Here is a 23140-nt window from a genome sequence, read left to right on the forward strand (position 1 = left end):
CAGGCTGGAGTGAAGTGGTGCTATCTATCTTGGCTCGCTGCAACCTCCACCTTCTGGGTTCAAGCGATTCTCCTGCCTCAGCCTCCCCAGTAGCTGGGATTATAGGTGCCTGCCACCATGCCTGGCTAATTTTTTTTTTTGGTTTTTTAGTAGAGACGGGATTTCACCATGTTGGTCAGGTTGGTCTCAAACTCCTGACCTCGTGATCTGCCCACCTTGGCCTCCCAAAGTGCTGGGATTACAGGCGTGAGACACTGCACATGGCCAATCAATCCTTCTTAATAGTAAGATTTATTTTAAAATTTGGATTGTGGTTATAAGACTTTTAGTAGTCTTGGATATTACCATCTTTATCCTGAATGAAAGTGTAGCAAGAGGCTGGGCACAGTGGCTCACGCCTATAATCCCAGCACTTTGGGAGGCTGAGGCCAGAGGATCCCTTGAGCCCAGGAGACCAGCCTGGGCAACAAAGCAAGACCCTGTCTGTATTAAAATTACAAAAGTGTGGTAAGGATCATTTCCTCACTAACCTTGAACATCCAAACACAAACCATCAAAAAGAATCAACTTCAGAAAGCCATTATTGCTTTACTGGTTACGGTGATTAAAAGAAGGAGGCCCCTTGGGTCACAAAGATAATTAACTGATTTGTCACTAACCATATTGAAACTCTTTTTTAAAAAGGGTATAGATAACTTTGTAATTTATAATTTTAACAATCAAATTAGCCAAGAGTAGAGTTTGCAATAGGACTAGAAAATACTCCAGTGGCTCATATATAAGTGGGTTAATTTTATCTATTTTTAGGCCTACTAGGTCTATCAGTCTGGATTTTCCATTACTTGGAAATGGGGGCTGGGGAACAGATGCTTCTGGCCACTCTGAGCCCTGGCTTGATCCTTGGGACTCATCTCTCTCTCTCTCCCTGTTTGTGCGTCACCTCACAGCGGATACCTGGCTCTTATCTCAGGACCTGACCTCCCACTGAGCTCCAAGCCTGCAAAGCATGCTGCCACCCAGGTATTTCCCCCTTAACATCCTGCCATCACTTCAGATGTAACACCCCTATGCCAAAAAATCACTGACTCCTAATTTCACTTGTGTCGGTGGCACCAGTTTCATTCTCTTGGACACCTAAGCTTAAAAACGGTGGAACTTCTTTTGAATCATCCCTCTCCTTCCTTCCCTAGAAGTGAGCTACCATCAGTCACCCGGGAAAATGCAAATTAAAACCACAGTGAGTGCCCTTATGTACCCACTAAAATCAAGCAGACCGATGATGCTAATTGTTGCTGAGGATATGGAGTCTCACACGTTTGCTGGGGAAATGTAAAATGGCCTGGGCACTTTGTAAACCAGTTTCGGTTAACAGTAAATTAAATGTACACTTACCACATGACTCAATAATTCTACTCTTAGGATTTACCCAAGGAAAATAAAAACGTATGTCCACACAAAGACTTTTTCACAAATGTGCATATCAGCTTTATTCATAATAGGCATAAGCTAGAAACATCCAAATGTCCATCAATGGGTGGAAGAATAAACAAAGTGTGGTTTACCCATGTAACAGAATACTAGCAACAAAGAGGAGCTGCTGTTACCTGCAAGCAATGGATGAATCTCAAAATTATGTTAAACCAGAGAAGCCAGACACAAGAGAATGCATAATATATGATTCAATTTCTGTGAAATTCTATTTCTACAAAAAGCGAAACTTATTAATAGGGGCAGAAAGTAGACCAGTGGTTCTCTGTGGCTGGGTCAGGGAGAGAGCAGCTGACTGCACAGAGCATGAGAGGGTGATGGCAAAGTTCATTCACATCCTGAATGTGGTGATGGTTATGCCCGTGTATACATTCACCAAAACCCAGTAACCTGTACACTTAAAATGGGTGTGTTTTATATATAACTTATACTTCAGTAAGGTGTCGACACAGATAGGCTAAGCTTTTTCAGAGATGTAACACAGGTAGACAGGAGTATCAGTGCTGATTGGCCAACTATCTTTACAAGATTTTATTAAGCTATAAATAAAATGGAATTGAAATAGCCAGGATTTACCGTGTACTTACTATGTGACAGGTGCCATTCTAAGAGTTTCCACATATTGGTTAGACCTCACTACAACTCTCCAGGACACTAACGATTACCCCATTTTACAGATGAAGAAACTGAGGCATAGAAAGGTTAAATAATTTTAAAAAGCCATACATATGGTAAAAACATTTTTGGCTCCAGGGAGCTTCCTCTTTACTACTACGCCACAATACTTCTCATTAGGACAATTTTGAAATAGACACACCCCTTCCTCCATAATTTCATCTCTACAAAAAATATTTTCACATTTGCATATTTTATTCAGGCTTTGCCAACATGCATACTCATTTTAACTACTCCATAATCATAGTTTAGACACAGAGCAAGAGGAAGCCATTCCAAGCAACAGACGAGTCTAATTTTGCTCTCTGAAAGATATACATTTTTTTAACTTATGAACATTTCTCATTCATTCATATTATTTCATAATGATCTATTTTAATGGCTTTTTTGTTTGAAATACCATGTTATATTGTATTAATTTCCTTTATTATTGGAATAGATCATTAGTAGAGATAATGCTGTAATGAGCATCTTCACGGAATGCACAGAGCTTAGTTTTTTCCCCTGTGGAATCTTTTTTTTTTTGAGACAGAGTCTCAGTCTGTAGCCCAGGCTGCAGTGCAGTGGCGCAATCTCGGCTCACTGCAAGCTCTGCCTCCCCGGTTCCAGCCATTCTCCTGCCTCAGCCTCCGGAGTAGCTGGGACTACAGGCGCCTGCCACCACACCCGCCTAATTTTTTTGTATTTTTAGTAGAGACGGGGTTTCACCATGTTAGCCAGGATGGTCTCGATCTCCCGACCTCTTGATCCGCCCGCCTCGGCCTCCCAAAGTGGTGGGATTACAGGCGTGAGCCACCGCGCCCGGCCTTCCTGTGGAATCTTTTATGTAGGAATCATTCGCAGGAGCGCAGCTGCTGCCCCGTATAAGAAAGGGCCTCTGGCCTCAATAAAGCAGCAGCTTTTATACTACTATGAATGAGCTACTGTTCAATTTGTTAGTGCCTAAGACTGGTCCAGACTCCAGCCATTCATGGTCTTGAGGGCCCTAGGAAGACCAAAGCAATTCCCACTACTCTCCTCTGGGAGTCAACGGGGACATATTACCGAAATCAGTCCTTGTGCCAATTGAAAGTACCACAGACTGCCAGAAATTTCCATCTAGTTTTCCACTAGCACCCAACATTCTTCCTGTGACTCTAACTCCTCTCCTACATTCCCTGTCACCAGCCTTGCCCAGGCTTTCCTGATCTCATCCCTAGATGAGTGTGTTTTCCAGTTGGCCTTTTGTGATTTGATTCCCCTCTCCTCCAATGAATGATCTGACACAAGGGCTGTCCAGCATGTTTGTTACTGTAGGGCAGTGCTTCCTGTTTTCACAGCATGGAACCCACAGAAAACGTTACCATTTGAGCAACTCATAGGGATAAAGGGTTGAGACTGCTCCCTACTGGCGGTGCCCGGCCTAGCGCTTCGGGCCACCCTAGGCCCTACCTATCCGGCTCAGGGGTTAAAGCAGTGGTTCTCAGCACTAGCTGCGCATTAGGATTACCTGGGAGCTTTCAAAATTATTTTGCCTGTGCTGTACCCAGGAATAACAACATACAGCAAAGGTTAAGAACCTTTTTAGCTAAATGGTTATCTGTTTATCCTCAGTTACCTCCACAGCTTATCCTTCTACTACAGTGCCTCCTGAGGAATGGGCACACAGTACATTATTATTATTGATTATTATTATTAGAGACAGACTCTCCCTCTGTTACCCAGGCTGGAGTGCAGTGGCACCATCATGGCTCACTGCAGCCTCGACCTCCTGGGCTCAAGCGATCCTCTGTCAATCTCCTGAGTAGCTGGGATCACAGGTGTGCACCACCACACCTGGCTAATTTTTTTTTTTTTTTTTTTTTTAAATAATTAGTGGAGACAGGATCTCGTTATGTTGCCTACGCTACTCTCAAACTCTTGGGCTCAATCGATCCTCCTGCCTTGGCGTCCCAAAGTGCTGGGATTACAGAGGTGAGCCACAACGCCCAGCAGAATACAGAAGTAAAAAACTAAGGTCAAGGCCATGTACTGAGGTGGTCAAGGCCATGAACTGAGGTGTTCAAGGCTCTGAACTGCTGGACTCAATGTCACAAGGTAAATTTTAACCTCACCAAACCCTCTCAGCTTAAGAGTATTTGCTAAGTTCTGAGAAAGAAAACGGGGCGTGTGAAAAGATGGGTGTTCATGCCTATGTGTGTGTGTGGAGGGGGGGGGGGCGGTGATGCGGTTAAGGGCAGAACTCGGGGAAGGAGGCCGGGATTTTAAGGCGGGCAGGTGTGCTACAGACAGCACTGCCGGAGAATCTCTGGGAAACGGCTCCAGCAGGAGAATGGAGGGTGGACGGCCGCAAAGGCGGCGGAGGTGCTGGCCGCCCCTTCCCTGATAAGACCGACGAGCGTGTGGAGTCCACGGAACGCCCCACCAAGCCTCGCCTGGCGCGGGGTCGGGGGCTCGGCGGTGGCGCGTGTCCAGAGGCGGAGGCAGTGGGCCCGGGCTGCGGCCCTTCGCTTTTTTTTTTTTTTTTTTTTTTTTTTTGAGGCGGAGTCTCGCTCTGTTCCCCAGGCTGGGGTGCAGCGGTGAGATCTCGGCTCACTGCAACCCCTGCCTCCCGGGTTCAAGCGATTCTTCTGCCTCAGCCTCCCGAGTAGCTTGGACCACAGGCGTACGCCACCGCGCCCAGCTAATTTTTGTATTTTTAGTAGAGACGGGGTTTCATCATATTGGCCAGGCTGGTCTCGAACTCCCGACTTCGTGATCCGCCCGCGTCGGCCTCCCAAAGTGCTGGGATTACGGGCGTGAGCCACCGCGCCCGGTCCCTTAGCTCGCTCTTACCCAGTGAGGTACCGTGCCCGCGTACCTCCCGCATGGCACTTGGGCGTGCGGCCGAGCCGGGAGTGCCCCTGCCCCGCGAGCCGCCCCCGAGGGACATGGCGTATTGGAACGCAGCCAGGCACGTAGCTCCGGGAAGGGGACGCGGCGAGGACCCGGCCGCCGCGGGGCCTGCGGGGAAACGTGGTCCCCGCAAGGGACCCTGGGAGCTGGAGGCGTCCAGGCCGGGCGTCCGGGGCCCACGCCCCAGGACCAGGATGCCGGGGGTCTCGGGCGTCCTCCCTAGCTTCAAGCCATAGGGCGCTCAGTATCCAGCCCGCCCTGCTTGCCTCTCGCTTCCCCCAAATACTGCCCCGACCTGTCCCCTGGTCCCCACCAAGACAGGGAGAAACGACCCAGGAAGTGAGGACGCCGCAAACAGCCACCTGAGACCCAACCTCTCCACTCCCTGACCAGGCCAAGGGAGTCGGCGCCACGCGCATGCGCACGTCCCGGCCTCACCGCCTCCCACCTTCCGCGCCTCGCCGCGCGTCTTGCCGGGGAACGCAGGGAAGCGAATGACGGCGCGACGGCGACCCCTAGGGGCGGGAGGAGGCTCGAGGAGCCGGGCTGGGGAGCTCCATGGTGCAGGTTGAAGGGGGACATTGGGTCACTGGGCTGGGATTAGGGTAGGGCGAGTGAGGCACTGGCCTCTGGCACAGAATTTAAGGAGGCACCCCAAAATTTAGTAATCAAGATAAACAGACTGGGCGCAGTGGCTCACGCCTGTAATCTCAACACTTTGGGAAGCCAAGGCGGGAGGATTGCTTGAGGCCAGGAGTTAGAGATCAGCCTGGGGAACAAAGCGAGACTCCCATCTCTACAAACAAATTTAAAATTTAGCCGGGGTTGGTGGTGGGCGCCTGTGGTCCCAGCTACTCAGGATGCTTAAGTTGGAGGATCACTTGAGCCCAGGAGGTTGAAGCTACAGTGAGCTATGATGGCACCTCTGCACTCCAGCCTGGGCAACAGAGCAAGACCATGTCTCTTAAAAAAAAAAAAAAAAAAAAAAAAAAACGCCAGACGCGGTGATTCAAGCCTGTAATCCCAGCATTTTGGGAGGGCAAGGGTAGTGGATCACTTGAGGTCAAGAATTCGAGACCAGCCTGGCCAACATGGTGAAACTAAAAAAACAAAAATTACTCTACTAAAAATACAAAAGTTCGCCGGGTGTAGTGGCGCACACCTGTAATCCCAGTTACTTAGGAGATTGAGGCAGGAGAATCGCTTGAACCCAGGAGGTGAAGGTTGCATTGAGCCAAGATCATGCCACTGCACTCCAGCCTAGGTGAAAGAGTGAAACCCTGTCTCAAACAACAACAACAACAACAATAAAACAAAACAAAACAACCCCAAAGTATATTATACACACACCCTACTGAGTTTGATTCCTGTTCCACCAGTTAATAGCTGTGGGAGTTTGGGCAGTTTGGTGAGTCTAATCTCTGTATCTCAATTTCTTCATCTGTAACATGGCAATAATAACAGCACCTACCTACCTCATAAGGTTGCTGGGAAGATTCAAGGAGATAAGCCACGTGAAGAGCTTAGCACAATGTCTGGTTCATGGTAAGTGTTCAGTGAATGTTAGTCAGTTGGTAGCTATGGCAGCCATCTGCTGAGATAGTTCCCAGTGATCCTACTCCTGGTGTTCACACCCTTGTTAGTACCTTCCCACAGTGCACCAGGGTTGGTCTTTGTGACCTGTGGAATACTACAGAAGGAGTTTCTTTCTTTCTCTTCTCTTCCTTTTTTTTTTCTCTCTCTCTTTCTTTTTTTTTTTTTTTTTGTTTTTGTTTTTGTTTTTGTTTTTGACAGAGCTCTATCACACAGGCTCTAGTACAGTGGTGTGATCTCAGCTCACTGCAACCTCCATCTCCTGGGTTCAAGCGATTCTTGTGCCTCAGCCTCCCAAGTAGTTGGGATTACACACACAGCCACCACACCTGGCTAATTTTTGTAATTTTAGTAGAGATGGGGTTTTGCTATGTTGGCCAGGCTGGTCTCGAACTCCTGACCTTAGGTGATCCACCCACCTCAGCCTCCCAAAGTGCTGGGATTGTGGGCATGAGCCACGGTACCTGACCAGAATTACTTATAATTAGGTTATAAAAGTCATGACAGTGAAAACTTCCCAACTTATTCTGAGTTCAGTATTACCATACTGTCAAAATCAGACAAAGACATCACAAGAAAACTAGAGACTAATATCTCTTATGAATATAGACATAAAAGTCTTCAACAAAATACCAGAAAATAAAATTCAGAAATATATAAAAAGGATAACCAGGTGGGATTTATCCCAGGAATGCACAATTAGCTTAACCTATGAAAATGAATTAATACACTACATCAATATAATAAAGGGAAAACATTATTATTTCAATAGGTGTAAAAATCATTTGACAAAATTCAGCACCCTTCATCATAAAAATAGAAAACTAGGAATAGAAGGAAACTCAATTAACGTGATAAAGGTCATGTATGAAAAATCCCACTGCCAACATCATACTAACGGTGAGAGAATAAAAGCTTTTCCTCTAAGATCAGGAACAAGAAAGAGATGCCCACTTTTGCCACATCTATTCAGCCTTGTACTGGAAGCTCTCACCAGTTCTTGCCTTGAAGCTCTTGCCATCAGGCAAGGAAAAATAAAAAGCAAGCAAATCAGAAAAGAAGAAGTAAAACTATCTCCATTTACAGATGAGGTAATTTTATAGAAAATCCTGAAGAATCCATGAAAAAAAATCTTGGTAGAGCTAATAAACAAATTCTGCAAAGTTGTAGCAACAAAATCAATACACCGAAGTCAGTTGTGTTTCTACACTCTTGATATATTCTATATTCTGGTGTAGTCTATTTTCTGCTGCTATAACCACGCCACAGATTTGGTAATTTATAAAGAAAGGAGATTTATTTGACTCACAGTTCTGCAGGCTTAGAGGTCCGACAGCATGGCACCAGCATCAAGGGTTATCCATGGCAGAAGGTGGAAGGGCATTGTATTAGTCTGTTTTCACACTGCTGTAAGAAACTACCTGAGACCGGGTAATTTATTAAAAAAAGAAAAGAAGAAGAAAGAAGAAGAAGAGGAGGAAGAAGAGGAGGAAGAAAAGAAGGAGGAAGAAGGAGGAGAAGAAGGAGGAGGAGAAGAAGGAGGAGAAGAAGGAGGAGAAGGAGAAAAGAAGAAGAAGAAGAAGAAGAAGAAGGAGGAAGAAGAAGAAGAAAGAAGAAGAAGAGGAAGAGGAAGAAGAGGAAGAAGAAGAAGAAGAAGAAAAAGAAGGAAGAAGAAGAAGAGGAAGAAGAAGAAGAAGAAGAAGAAGAAGAAGAAGAAGAAGAAGAAGAAGAAGAAGAAGAAGGGGAGGAGGAGGAGGAGGAGGAGGAGTGCGGTGGCTCACGCCTGTAGTCCCAGCATTTTTGGAGCCAAGGTGGGCAGATCACTTGAGGTACAGAGTTCGAGACCAGGCTTACCAACATGGTAAAACCCTGTCTTTACTAGAAATACAAAAAATTTAGCTGACCGTGGTGGCAGGCACCTGTAATCCCAGCTACTCAGGAGGCTGAGGCAGGATGATAGTTTGAACCTGGGAGGCAGAGGTTGCAGTGAGCTGAGACAGTGCCACTGCACTCCAGCCTGGGTGACAGATTGAAACTCGGTTTCAAAAAAAAGGAAAAAAAAAAGAGGTTTAATTGACTCACATGACTGGGGAGGCCTCAGGAAACTTACAATCATGGCAGAAGGCAAAAGGGAAGCAAGGCACGTCTTACATGGCAGCAGAAGAGAGAGAGCAAAGAGGAAGAGCCACACCAGATCTCCTGAGAATTCGATCACGAGAATAGCAAGGGGGAAGTCCATTCCCATGATTCAGTCACCTCCCACCAGGCCATTCCCCCAACATGTGGGGATTACAATTAGAGGCAAGATTTGGGTGGGGACACACAACCAAATCACATCAGGCATGCAATCATGTGAGATGTGAGACAGAGAGAGAAATGGCGCTGAATTTATCCTTGTATCAGGAGCCCACCCCTGTGATAAATAACTCATTCCCATGATAATGGCATTAATCCACTTATGAGGACAGACCTTTCATGACCTAATCACCTCATAAAGTCCCCATCTCTTAATATTGTTACAATGGCAATTAAATTTCAACATGAGTTGGAGGTGACGTTCAAACCATAGCACTCTCAATAAAAATTATACAATAGGCAGGGAGAGGTAGCTCACTCCTATAATCCCAGCACTTTGGGAAGCCCAGGTAGGCAGATCACCTGAGGCAAGGAGTTCGAGACCAGCCCGGCCAACATGGCAGAACACTGTCTCTACTAAAAATACAAAAATTAGCTGGGCATGGTGGCACACACCTCTAATCCCAGCTACTCGAGAGGCTGAGGCACGAGAATCCCTTGAACCCAGGAGGCAGAGGTTGCAGTGAGCTGCAATCGTGCCTCTGCACTCCAGCCTCAGCAACAGACGATCCCTGTATCATAACATATATAAAAGCTAACACAAATTGGATCATAGACCTAAATGTTAGAACTCTTAGAATCTTTATAACTTTGAATTAAGCAATGCTTTCTTAGACATGACACCAAAAGCACAAGCAACAAAATAAAAAAATACAGAAACTGAACACCATCAAAATTAAAACCTCTTGTGCTTCATATGACATTCTTTAATTTTTTTTCTTTTTCTTTCCAAATACCCAGACTTCAAGGAGATTTACAGGACATTATTAAGAAAAGGAGAGGATTAAAAAAACAGAAAAGAAAAGGAGAAGATAACCCATGGAGCAGCTGAAAATCTTTACTAATCATATATCTGGTAAGGGATTTGTACCTAGACTATATAAAGAGCTATTGCAACTCAATGACAAAAAAGACAAATAATCCAATTTAAAAATGGAATTTGGCTGGGCGTGGTGGCTCAACCCTGTAATCCCAGCACTTTGGGAGGCTGAGGTGGGCAGATCACCTGAGGTCAGGAGTTTTAGACCAGCCTGGACAACATGGTGAAACCCCGTCTCTACTAAAAATACAAAAATTGGCTGGGCATGGTGGCATGTGCCTGTAATCCCAGCTACTCAGGAGGCTGAGACAGGAGAATCACTTGAACCCGGGAGGCAGAGGTTGCAGTGAGCCAAGATCTCGCCACTGCACTCCAGCCTAGGCGAGAGAGCAAGACTCAGTCTCAGAAAAAAAAAAAAAAAAAAAAAAAGAAAGAGAAAAAATTAATTAGTCCGGTATGGTGACCTGGCCTCTAGTCCCAGCTACTCAGAAGGCTGAGAATCACTTGAACCGTGGAGGTGGAGGCTGCAGTGAGCCGAAATTGTGCCACTGCACTCCTGGGCAACAGAGGAGTCCCTGTCTCAAGAAAAAGAAAGAAAAAGAAAAAAAATTAAATGGGCAAACGACTTGAATAGATAGTTCAAAGAAGTTATATAAATGGCCAATAATTACATGAAAAGACCCTCAACATCATTAGTCCCCAGATAAATGCAAATCAAAACTACAGTGAGGTGCCACATCATACATATTAGGATGGTGATAATAAAAAAGACAGGTAATCAGGCCAGTAGCGGTGGCTCATGCCTGTAATCCCATCACTTTGAGAGACCGAGGTGGGCAAATCACCTAAGCTCAGGAGTTTGAGACCAGCCTGGACAACCTGGTGAAACCTAGTCTTTACTAAAACCACAAAAAATTAGCCGTGCATGGTGGTGGGTGCCTGTAGTCCCAGCTACTCAGGAGGCTGAGGCAGGAGAATCGCTTGGACCTGGCAGGTGAAGGCTGAAGTGAGCTGAGATCACACCACTGCACTCCAGCCTGGGCAACAGATGGAGACTCCATCTCAAATAATAATAATAATAATAATATTTAAAAATAATATTGTTACCCACTTTTTGATGGGGTTATTTGTTTTTTTCTTGTAAATTTGTTTGAGTTCTTTGTAGGTTCTGGATATTAGCCCTTTGTCAGATGAGTAGATTGCAAAAATTTTTTCCCATTCTGTAGGTTGCCTGTTCACTCTGATGGTAGTTTCTTTTGCAGTGCAGAAGCTCTTTAGTTTAATGAGATCCCATTTGTCAATTTTGGCTTTTGCTGCTGTTGCTTTTGGTGTTTTAGACGTGAAGTCTTTGCCCATGCCTATTTCCTGAATGGTACTACCTAGGTTTTCCTCTAGGGTTTTTATGGTATTAGGTCTAACATTTAAGTCTCCAATCCATCTTGAATTAATTTTCGTATAAGGAGTAAGGAAAGGATCCAGTTTCAGCTTTCTACTTATGGCTAGCCAATTTTCCCAGCACCATTTATTAAATAGGGAATCCTTTCCCCATTTCTTGTTTTTGTCAGGTTTGTCAAAGATCAGATGGCTGTAGATGTGTGGTATTATTTCTGAGGACTCTGTTCTGTTCCATTGGTCTATATCTCTGTTTTAGTACCAGTACCATGCTGTTTTGGTTACTGTAGCCTTGTAGTATAGTTTGAATTCAGGTAGCGTGATGCCTCCAGCTTTGTTCTTTTGACTTAGGATTGTCTTGGAGATGCGGGCTCTTTTTTGGTTCCATATGAACTTTAAAGCAGTTTTTTCCAATTCTGTGAAGAAACTCGTTGGTAGCTTGATGGGGATGGCATTGAATCTATAAATAACCTTGGGCAGTATGGCCATTTTCACGATATTGATTCTTCCTATCCATGAGCATGGTATGTTCTTCTATTTGTTTGTGTCCTCTTTTATTTCACCGAGCAGTGGTTTGTAGTTCTCCTTGAAGAGGTCCTTTACATCCCTTGTAAGTTGGATTCCTAGGTATTTTATTCTCTTTGAAGCAATTGTGAATGGAAGTTCATTTATGATTTGGCTCTCTGTTTGTCTGTTACTGGTGTATAAGAATGCTTGTGATTTGAACAGATATTTCTCAAAAGAAGACATTCATACAGCCAACAGACACATGAAAAAATGCTCATCATCACTGGCCATCAGAGAAATGCAAATCAAAACCACAATGAGATACCATCTCACACCAGTTAGAATGGCAATCATTAAAAAGTCAGGAAACAACAGGTGCTGGAGAGGATGTGGAGAAATAGGAACACTTTTACACTGTTGGTGGGATTGTAAACTAGTTCAACCATTATGGAAAACAGTATGGCGATTCCTCAAGGATCTAGAACTAGATGTACCATATGACCCAGCCATCCCATTACTGGGTATATACCCAAAGGATTATAAATCATGCTGCTATAAAGACACATGCACACGTATGTTTATTGCGGCACTATTCACAATAGCAAAGACTTGGAATCAACCCAAATGTCCATCAGTGACAGATTGGATTAAGAAAATGGGGCACATATACACCATGGAATACTATGCAGCCATCAAAAAGGATGAGTTTGTGTCCTTTGTAGGGACATGGATGCAGCTGGAAACCATCATTCTTAGCAAACTATCACAAGAACAGAAAACCAAACACTGCATGTTCTCACTCATAGGTGGGAACTGAACAATGAGATCACTTGGACTCGGGAAGGGGAACATCACACACCGGGGCCTATCATGGGGAGGGAGGAGGGGGGAGGGATTGCAATGGGAGTTATACCTTATGTAAATGACGAGTTGATGGGTGCTGACGAGTTGATGGGTGCAGCACAGCAACATGGCACAAGTATACATATGTAACAAACCTGCACGTTATGCACATGTACCCTAGAACTTAAAGTATAATAATAAAAACTAATTTAAAAAAATAATATTTTAAAAATGATAATATTTACAGGTGGTGGCTCACGCCTGTAATCCCAGCACTTTGGGAGGCCGAGGCGGGTGGATCACCTGAGGTCAGGAGTTTGAGACCAGCCTGGTCAACTTGGTGAAACTCTATCTCTACTAAAAATATAAATATTTGCTGGGTGTGGTGACAGGTGCCTACAATCCCAGTTACTTGGGAGGCTGAGGCAGGAGAATCACTTGAACCTGGGAGGCATAGGTTGCAGTGAGCTGAGATCACGCCACTGCACTCCAGCCTGGGTGACAGAGTGAGACTCTGACTCAAAAAAACAAAAAACAAAAAACAAAAAAGACAGGTAATTAACAAGTTTTTATGAGAATGTGGAGAGATTGGAACCCTCACACATGGCTGGTTGGAATGTAAAATCGTACACTAACTTTGGAAAATAGTCTGGCAGTTCCTCTGATGTTTAAACATAGAGTTATATGATCCAGCAATTTCCCTTCTAGATATATAACCAAGAGAAATAAAAGCATATTCCACAAAATACTTGTACATGAATATTCACAGCAGCATTATTCATAGTAGCCCCAGAGTGGAAACAACCCAAATGTCTGTCTGATGATTGAAGAAACAAAAGTGGCATATCCATGTCTTAGTCTGTTTTGTGCTGCATCATGGAATACCTAAGGCTGGATAAATTATAAAGAATAGAAATATCTTTCTTTCCGTTCTAGAGGTTGGGAAGTCCAAGGTCAAGGGCCCTGCATCTGGTGAGGGCCTTCTTTCTGCCTCATCCCACAGCAGAAAGTAGAAGGGTAAGACAGTGCAAAAGAGGGGATGGGGTGGGGGCAGAACCTATCCTTGATAACTAACCTACTCATGCAATAATGCCATTAATCCATTCATGAGGGAAGAGCCCACATAACCTAATCACTTCTTAAAGTTCCCACCTCTCAACAGTTGCATTTGGGGTTAAGTTTTCAACACATGAACTCTGGGGGGACATGTTCAAACCACAGTAATTCATAAAGTGAAACCGTATTATTCCTAATAAAAAGAAATGAGATGCTATGCTGTGGATGAACCTTGATAACGTTATGCTATGTGAAAGCAGCCAGACACAAAAGATCATGCACTGTATGATTCCATTTATATGACTTGTCCAGAATAGGTCATCTGTAAAGATAAGATGTAGAGTAGTGGTTGCCTAGGGTTGGGGGATAGGGGGTGTTATGGACTGAATGTTTGTATCGCTCCCAAATTTATACATTGAAGTTTAACCTCCAGTGTGACTGTATTTGAAGACAGGGCCTGGCTGGGCATGGTGCCTCACACCTGTAATCCCAGCACTTTGGGAGGCCGAGGCAAGCAGATCACCTGAAGTCAGGAGTTCAAGACCAGCCTGGGCAACATGGTGAAATACCGTCTCTACTAAAAATTCCAAAAAATTAGCCGGGTGTGGTGGCAGACGTCTGTAATCCCAGCTACTTGGGAGGCTGAAGCAGGAGAATGGCTTGAACCCAGGAGACGGAGGTTGCAGTGAGCCGAGACCGCGCCATTGCACTGCAGCCTGGGCAAAAGGAATGAAACTTCCTCTCAAAAAAAAAAAAAAAACCAAAAAAGATAGGGCCTGTGAGAAGGTGACCTTAAATAAGGTCATCAAGACGAGGGACTTCCAAGAGGAGTGCTGGCGATTAAGAGAGCTGGGACCAGGTGCGGTGGCTTACACCTGTAATCCAACACTTTGAGAGGCCAAAGTGGGAGGATCCCTTGAGCCTAGGAGTTCGAGACCAGCCTGGGCAACATAACAAGACCTCGCCTCTATTTGTAAATTCAATTAAAAAAAAAAAAAAAGGGAGAGAACTGCAAGGAGATAAAAAAAAAAAAAAAAAAAAAGAAAGGGCCAAGGCTGGGTGCGGTGGCTCACACCTGTAATCCCAGCACTTTGGGAGGCCAATGGGGACGGATCACAAGGTCAGGAGATCGAGACCATCCTGGCTAACACGGTGAAACTCTGTCTCTACTAAAAATACAAACAAACAAAAAACTAGCTGGGTGTGGTGGCATGTGCCTGTGGTCCCAGCTACTCAGGAGACTAAGGCAGGAGAATCACTTGAACCTGGGAGGTGGAAGTTGCAGTGAGCCGAGATCGTGCCACTGCTCTCCAGCCTAGGCAACAGAGGGAGACTCCATCTCAAAAAAATAAAGAGAGAGAGAAAAAAAGGGCCAAATAATTCAGTTCTAAGCTTTGGAATGTCTTTTTTGTTGTTCTTTTTTATTTTGAGGGGAAAATGTTGAAGCAACTTAAAAGTGTACCGTAGAGAATAAATACAGCTATATTGTTACTAAAAAAAAATCTAAAAACCAAAAACCCGAAACCCAAGAACAAAACCTTCCCAGGGTGCTGACAAAGCCCCGAATCTCCAGGCTGCAAACATTCTCCCAGCTGCTCATTTGTGAGGATCCAGTGACGTGTGTCCACTGCTGGGAAGCGAGGGCATCTGCTGGTGTGGAGCAGCCATGCCGAGGGTGCGGCGAAGCCTGTGATGGACGCAGTTCTCTGCGCTCTGCCCTGTGCTCTCTCTGATGTCTTCCACACCCCCACCTCTTCACCCTCCCCGGGGCTTTCCTCTCTACCCATCTAGGGACTACAGCCCAGAAAAATGCTGCCACACCACACATTGCATTTAGTTGTCACAACTCTCTAGTCTCCATTATTCCAGAGCATCACCTCAACCATTTCTTGATTCTGATTACCTTAAAACTGTTTGTTACACACCTGTAGTACCAGCACTTTGGGAAACTGAAGTGGGAGGACTGCTTGAGCCCAGGAGTTCGGGGCGATCCTGGACAACGTAGCAAAATCCCTGTCTCAACAAAAAAATTTAAAAATTAGCTGGTGTGGTGGCATGTGCCTGTAGTCCCAGCTACTTGGGAGGCTGACACAGGAGGATCACCTGAGCCCAGGAGGTCGAGGCTGCAGTGGGCTGTGGTCACACCACTGCACCCTAGTCTGGGTGAGAGAGTGAGACCCTATCTCAAAAAACCATAAAAACCTTTTTGTTATTGAGATGGCACTGCTCCAAGGCCTTCCAGAGCTAGGGAACATATGGACATTTACACACATCTGCGTGCACATACACATATACACACCCATACTAATTTCTATGTCTATCTAAACACTTTCTGAAAATCCTGAGTCTACTCCTATACCTCCAGTTCCAATTCGACACACAAGCGCCACCCACATTCTCTCCCTTTCCTGATCTGTGTCTCGGTTTTCTTTGACACTGAGAAGCCTGTCGTTATCTTTCATATGTGTACTTATTTGACCAATAGCTGGTGGAAGCAGTTTCTTATCTCTCTTGCCATCTCCTTCCCGTGGCTGATGCCCTCCTAATCCTATCAGGTTCTGCCATGGGGAGCCAGGCCACCCTCTCGTGTGGACACCCTCTCCCCGCCTGCTGGAGCTCTGATGCGCGCTCTGGCCTCCTGCGTCTCACTCCCCACATCCAGCAGATGCCTCTTTGGCTCTGCCTGCCTCTAGAGGCTGTAAGACAGCATTGTTCAGGAAAAGGAGGAAAGGGAATGGGTGTAGGAAAGGAAGAGCAGATCTCCTTTGAAGAATTCTCTTTAAAAAAAAAAAATTTATATATATATATATATGTATATTAGAGACAGGGTCTCACTCTGCTGCCCAGGCTGGGGTGCAGTGGCACAATCCTAGCTCACTGCAGTCTCAAACTCCTGGGCTCAAGCTGTCCTCCTGCCTCAGCCTCCTGAATAGCTGGAACTACAGTGAACATCACCACACCTGGCTAGTTTTTTAATTTTTTCTAGAGATGGGATTTGCTATGTTGCTCAGGCTAGTCTCGAACTCCTGGGCTCAAACCGTCCTCCCACCTCAGCATCTCAAAGTGCTGGGATTATAGGTGGGAGCCACCACCTTTTTTTTTTTTCTAATTTACTATAATATTTCTAGTAAACCACTGGCTTAGAAACCAGATTGACTAATTCATTCATTTACCCTTTCATGATACAAAATTTTTTAACTGAGTGAGGTCCTTCTTGAGAATTGAGGGCATGAGCTTTGGTGCATGGACTTGGAAATCTCTGCTTCCTGAACTCCTAGGGGCTCCCTTTACTTCATTCACTCCCGGAGCTCAGCAAGGTTCTGAATCAGGGAGGTTGGCCAGCGTGGGAGAGGTCACCCACGCCAGGAGGTCTCAGTACCTCTCTTTTTATCCTATCACTTGGGAATCCTCTAGGATCTGTCTCAGGGAGTCTCTGGTTAACCCTGAGACATGAGTGGTGCGGTTGAGACTCCTGGGGTCCAGGAGAGGAGGAGTCTGGGATTCTCTGCTGACAGGATTCCTGGAATCCCAATCCTGGCTCCTTCCAGCCGATCCTAGCAGGAAACACTGGGAGCCTGGGAGCCTCTGGGTCCGAGTTTTTGCCCAGATGATGACTGGAGTGGGGTTGGGGTTGCTTCTCCTTCATGATGAGTGAAAGTTCTCCATTCTCAAGTTATTCATGAGGGCATGGCCCCAGATGGAGCTGCTGTCTCCCCTCCACCCCCTTCCAACTCTGAGTGGCTACAGCACAAGAGCCCAAGCACGCCTGGGGTGGAGGGAGGTGAGAGGCAGCATGTCCATGATCTGGAATAGCGTGTGTGGGGAAGCAGTGGAAGGAGAGAGGAAGGGAGACCCCATGGGCACTTCCCAGGCACCAGAGACTCATTTGCAGGCACCAGAGACCCATTCCCAAGAATCAGAGAGAGCCATTCCCAGGCAGCAGAGACCTATCTCAGAGGTCCTCACACCCCTGAGATTAAATCAGCCAGGAGGTAGGGTGGAGAGGGGAGTGTCCTATCAGGTCCGAGGAGGTTGTCAACTTCCTGGACTTCTTGCTAAGGACTCCTCTTCCCACCCTTCGTGGCAGCTGAGGTCAGGGAATCTGTGGGGACAAGACTTTCTTTTAAACGCTAATCTGCTGACTAACCCTGAGTCTGGGAATGCCTCCAAAATGTCAAGCTGATGTTTTTTTTGTTGTTGTTGTTTGTTTGTTTTTTGAAACAGAGTTTCACTCTTTCTTTCAGACTGGGGTGCAGTGGCACGATCTTGGCTCACTGAAACCTCCGCCTCCTGGATTCAAGCAATTCTCCTGCCTCAACCTCCCAAGTAGCTGGGATTACAGGCACGTGCCACCATACCTGGCTAATTTTTATATTTTTGGTAGAGACAGGGTTTCTTCACGTTGGGCAGGCTGGTCTCGAACTCCTGACGTCAGGTGATCTGCCCACCTCCGCCTCCCAAAGTGCTAGGATTCCAGGCGTGAGCCACCGCGCCCGGCCCTCATGGGTTACTCTTTATGTAGAAAGACCTCTTCACTGTAAGTTTCCTCCAAAACAACCCTTGTGCTATTCCAGAAATCAGACGCTGTGACACTCACAACCACCTAGACATTCCTTCCAGGGCATGCATATTTTTTCCCCACGATATAAGTCCTGGGTCTGGGGCCTTGCAGTGCAGAGACCTCCATTTCGCAGGTAGACCACGCTTCTGCCTGTAAGTTTCCCTAATAAATCACCCAATACCGGCAAACTGGATTGTCTGCCTCCTTCTTTGGTTTCTTGACTCCATCAGCATTTGGAGTCATTTTACATGACTCTTTCTCAGAACTGAATCCTTGACCTCCTTTTTGCAGGTCTTGGATCTGCCAGCCATCCCCTTCCGAAATGGACCCTGGTCTCTGTCCCTGGCTAGGGATTCACCTGCGCCCATGGCTGAATAGCCCTGGGGCCTTCAGCCCTGCAGCTGTGCTGGGGTAGAAGGTAGGCAGGGCTGCCCTGAGCCAGCCTCCCCTCCTCAGCCCTTCCTGGGACAGCTTCCCCCTCTTCCTCCACTCCTTTGGGAAAGGGACCCAGATCCCAGGAAAGAGAAGCTGCCAATCACCTCGGCAGTGCGGGGCCCTTTCCCGTGGCTCTCTATGCTTGCCCCTTGTGGGATGTGGGGGACTTAGGAGGGACAGTGCAGACAACAGTCTCTGTCCTCCTGGAGAATGCCTATGGGGATGTCCAGGGAAGGGACGGAGGGAGGGAATCTGGCCTAGGACGGGGGACACTCCTCCAGCATCCCAAGTACCCCTCCAAAACTGCCTGCCTCACCACAGCTGAGCTTCCGGGTGGGTGGGCTCCAGTGACCATGTCCACCCCACAGCACCAGCCTCTGTGTGTCTCACCAGGCTCAGAGCCAGGAACCTGGGACCTGGGACTGGGTGAGCTCAGAGACGTAACTGTGACTGTACTGGAGTCAGTCTTATGCCCAGAGCTAAGCAGGAGCAGGGCCAGAGGAGACGACGCTACCCCCTCCTGTCTAGCGTTTAGAGTACCTCTATACTGGCTTGCTTCCTACAGTCGCTCTGGGAGGAATGTCTGCCAGGGACCCTGACCTCTGACCCATGTATGCAAGGGTCTGCCTTGCCTAGCTGAGCCTGTGCACTCTGTCTCTGCCTCCCTTCAGATAGGGAAAGGAGCTTCAAATGAGGGGGTGATGTCATAGCAGGGAGTGGAGGTGGGGTGGCAGGGGCTCAGGGAAGGAGGTCAGGTATTTCATAGAGGAATTCTGGGGGAGAAGAAGGAAAATGGCAGAGTAGGAAACAGGGAGAGGTGAAGGAAAGGGGAAAAGTGGCTTCACTGCATGGAAAAGTCCTTCTCACCCACAGTGGGGTGGGATGGAGACCGTAACCTCAAGTGCTTTTCTGCAGGGGACAGGCAAGTAACACATATGAAATGCACTGAGTCAGGGATGCAAGAGGGAGTGTCCCTGTCCCCATGTCCAGGACAGCCACTACTCGACAAATTGCTCCCATAAAGATCCAATGCTCCAGCATCTTTTGATACAAATAATAAAGCAGGCCGGGCGTGGTGACTGACGCTTGTAATACTACCACTTTGGGAAGCTGAGGCGGGTTGGGGAGGGAAGGGCCAGGGCAGGGGATCTTTTTTTTTTTTTTTTTTTCCTGAGATGAAGTCCTGCTCTGTCACCCAGGCTGGAGTGCAGTGGCAGGATCTCCGCTCACTTCAAGCTCTGCCTCCTGGGTTCACACCATTCTCCTGCCTCAGCCTCCTGAGTAGCTGGGACTACAGGCACCCGCCACCACGCCCAGCTAATTTTTTCTATTTTTAGTAGAGACAGGATTTCACCGTGTTAGCCAGGATGCTCTTGATCTCCTGACCTCGTGATCTGCCCACCTTGGCCTCCCAAAGTGCTGGGATTACAGGCGTGAGCCACCGCGCCCGGCCGGCAGGGGATCATTTGAGCCCAGGAGTTCAAGACCAGCCAGCAACCTGGCGAGATCCTGTCTCAAATAAAAAAAAATAAGAGTAAACAACAAACCAAACCTCAGAAATCGACTGTGATGTGAAATCTCCTTATTTAAACATTGGCTCTTTAAAAAAATAAAAAGACCAGGTTAGGTGACTCACACCTGTAATCCCAGCATTTTGGGAGGCTAAGACTAGAGGAACACTTGAACTCAGGAGTTCAGGATCAGCCTGGGCAATCTTGTGAGACCCCGTCTCTACAAAACATTTTTTAAGAATCAAAAAAATTAGCCAGGTGTGGGGGTGTATGCCTGTAGTCCCAGCTCCTCAGGAGGTTAAGGTGGGAGGATCACTTGAGCCCAGGAGATTGAGGCTACAGTGAGCCACGATTGCACCACTGCACTCCAGCCTGGATAACAGAGTGAGATTGTCTCAAAAATAAAAATAAATAAATAAACGGGCGTGGTAGCTCACACCTGTAATTCCAGCACTTTGGGAGGCTGAGGCAGGGGGATCACTTGAGCCTAGAAGTTTCAGACCAGCTTGGGCAACACAATGGAACCTCAAAAAGTAAAAATCTTGGCTTGTTTAAAACACACACACACACACACACACACACACACACAGCCAAAACTAATGTGTTTCGCACCTCGGGTTTGGACACTGGGTCACAAGCTTGGGACAGTGAAGCTGCTTCTAAACCCAGCACAGGGTACAGTGCATGCAGGACATGGGATATACTCCTGTTAGATTAAGCCCGTCCCTCTGCTTCTGAAGTCTGGCCTGCCTCCCTGTTCTGGTCAGAACCTGTTGTATGCAATTGGAGAGGAGAGGGGTTCCAGGAATACCTGCCCTAATGTGAGAAATTAGCTTACAGGTCTCTGAATCCTCCTTCCATCGCTACTCTACCCATACCTAAGCAGTTACGAATTTTGCAGAGGTCTACAACACTTGACACTTACTCAAGGCGACTCTGAGGAAACTGAGGCTTAAAGGCCACTAGTAAGCAGTGTAAAAAGGACCTGATCATGACAATTATTCATTGAGTGCCTACTATGCGTGTGCTGGGCTCAGGCCCTTCACTCAAACCCTGGCTTGTACTCCCTGAAGGGCCCTGGGTGAGGAAGATGTCAAGAACCCTGTATCTCATCACTGACCCTCTGCCAGGGGCATGTGCTGCTCCCAGCCTGAGATGAGTGCTGTTCATTACATGTCATCTCCACGAAGCCTCCCGCATTTGCCCCAGGAAAGGCCCCTTCGCCACCCCGGCGTCATTCACTCTGTGCTGTTGCTGATCCTGAGTATGTTTCCTTCAAGGGGCAACAAGCTACCCAAGGACTGAGGCTGCTACCTTCATTTCTGTAACTTCAGTGGGGAGCTCTCATGTGAGCTGCATGATGCTTGCTAACAGAGCTCTAGGCAGGAGGGAGAGGGAAACTGAGGTCTGCTGAGTCATCCCTGGCCCAACTGCTTCGTGCATGTGCGGTGTTCCCATGGCATCTTTACCACAACCTCCATCCCTGTTTTACAGATGAAGAAACAGGCTCAGAAGAGGAAGACGTGTCTAAGGTCACACAAGCCTTGACACCATGAGCTAGAAGCTGAGGGCGAGGTCACTTCACATCCCTTCCCTTTAGCTTCTACTCTATGTGGGTAGCATCCTAGACACAGAAGGCCTGATAAAAGATGGCAAAATTGCCAGGCGTGGTGGCTGATGCCTGTTATCCTAGCATTTTTGGGGGGCTGAGGTGGGTGGATCACTTGAGGTCAGGAGTTTGAGACCAGCCTGGCCAACATAGTGAAACTCTCTACTAAAAATACAAACACTGGCTGGCGTTGTGGTGCATGCCTGTGGTCCCAGCTACTCGAGAGGCTGAGGCAGGAGAATAGCTTTAACCCAGGAGGCGGAGGTTGCAGTGAGCTGAGATTGTGCCATTCCAGCCTGGGCAACAGAGTGAGACTCTGTCTCAAAAAAAAAAAAAGGTGGTAAAATTTGGGGGCAGCAGACCAGATGCCTGGATTGATGGTAGGACTGTCCCACAGGGGTGGGCATTAGGTCCTTGAAACAGACAACTCCCTCCCCTAGAAGGGAAGGGAAGGGCCTTACAGCTTGGTCTCTGCTCTGAGCACAGGTAGGTGCTTGGGAAGCCTCCCCCCGGCTCCCACATACAGTAAGGACCAGCCCCACAGGGTTGGTGGGTTTTTCTCTCCGTGTGCGGAGAACAAGAGATCATAGAAATAAAGACACAAGACAAAGAGATAAAAGACAAGACAGGTGGGCCCAGGGAACCACTACCACCAAGACGCGGAGACCAGTAGTGGTCCCGAATGCCAGGCTGCACTGTTACTGGATACAAGACAAGGTGGCAGGGTAAGGAGTGTGAGCCATCTCCAATGATATGTAAGGTCATGTGGGTCACATGCCCACTGGACAGGGGGCCTTTCCCTGTTCAGCAGCCAAGGCGGGGAGAGAGGGTGGGGGTGGGGGAGAGAGAGAGAGAGAGAGAGAGAAAGACAGCTTACGCCATTATTTCTGCATATCAGAGGATTTTAGTACTTTCACTAATTTTGCTACTGCTATCTAGAGGGCAGAGCCAGCTGTACAGGCTGGAACATGAAAGTGGACCAGGAGCATGACCATTGAAGCAAAGCATCACAGGGAGATGGTTACGCCTCCAGGTAACTGCAGGTGGGCCTAATGTCAGGCCCTCCACAAGAGGTGGTGGAGTCGAGTCTTTTCTAAACTCCCCAGGGAAAGGGAGACTCCCTTTCCCGGTCTGCTAGGTAGCAGGTGCTTTTCCTTGACACTGACGCTAGGGCTAGACCACGGTCTGCTTGACAACGGGCGTCCTCCCAGACGCTGGCGTTACCGCTAGACCAAGGAGCCCTCTAGTGGCCCTGTCCGGGCATGACAGAGGGCTCGCACTCCTGTCTTCTAGTCACTTCTCATCATGTCCCTTCAGCTCCTAGCTCTGTATGCCTGGCCTTCCCTAGGTTATGATTGTAGAGCAAGCATTATTATAATATTGGAATAAAGAGTAATTGCTACAACTAATGATTGATATTC

The 23140-nt window shown here is 47.1% G+C and overlaps 1 long non-coding RNA gene across 1 annotated transcript; it reads left to right on the forward strand.

Annotated features, from left to right (window-relative positions):
• Positions 1 to 882: 882 nt before the first annotated feature.
• Positions 883 to 18352, forward strand: LOC141409260 (uncharacterized). Its single transcript, XR_012428819.1, has 3 exons — positions 883 to 1020; positions 9727 to 9841; positions 17848 to 18352. It is a non-coding gene; the product is annotated as an uncharacterized lncRNA (long non-coding RNA).
• The last annotated feature ends 4788 nt before the right edge of the window (positions 18353 to 23140 follow it).

Source organism: Macaca fascicularis, chromosome 20, assembly GCF_037993035.2.
Source record: "Macaca fascicularis isolate 582-1 chromosome 20, T2T-MFA8v1.1".
NCBI lineage: Eukaryota > Metazoa > Chordata > Mammalia > Primates > Cercopithecidae > Macaca > Macaca fascicularis.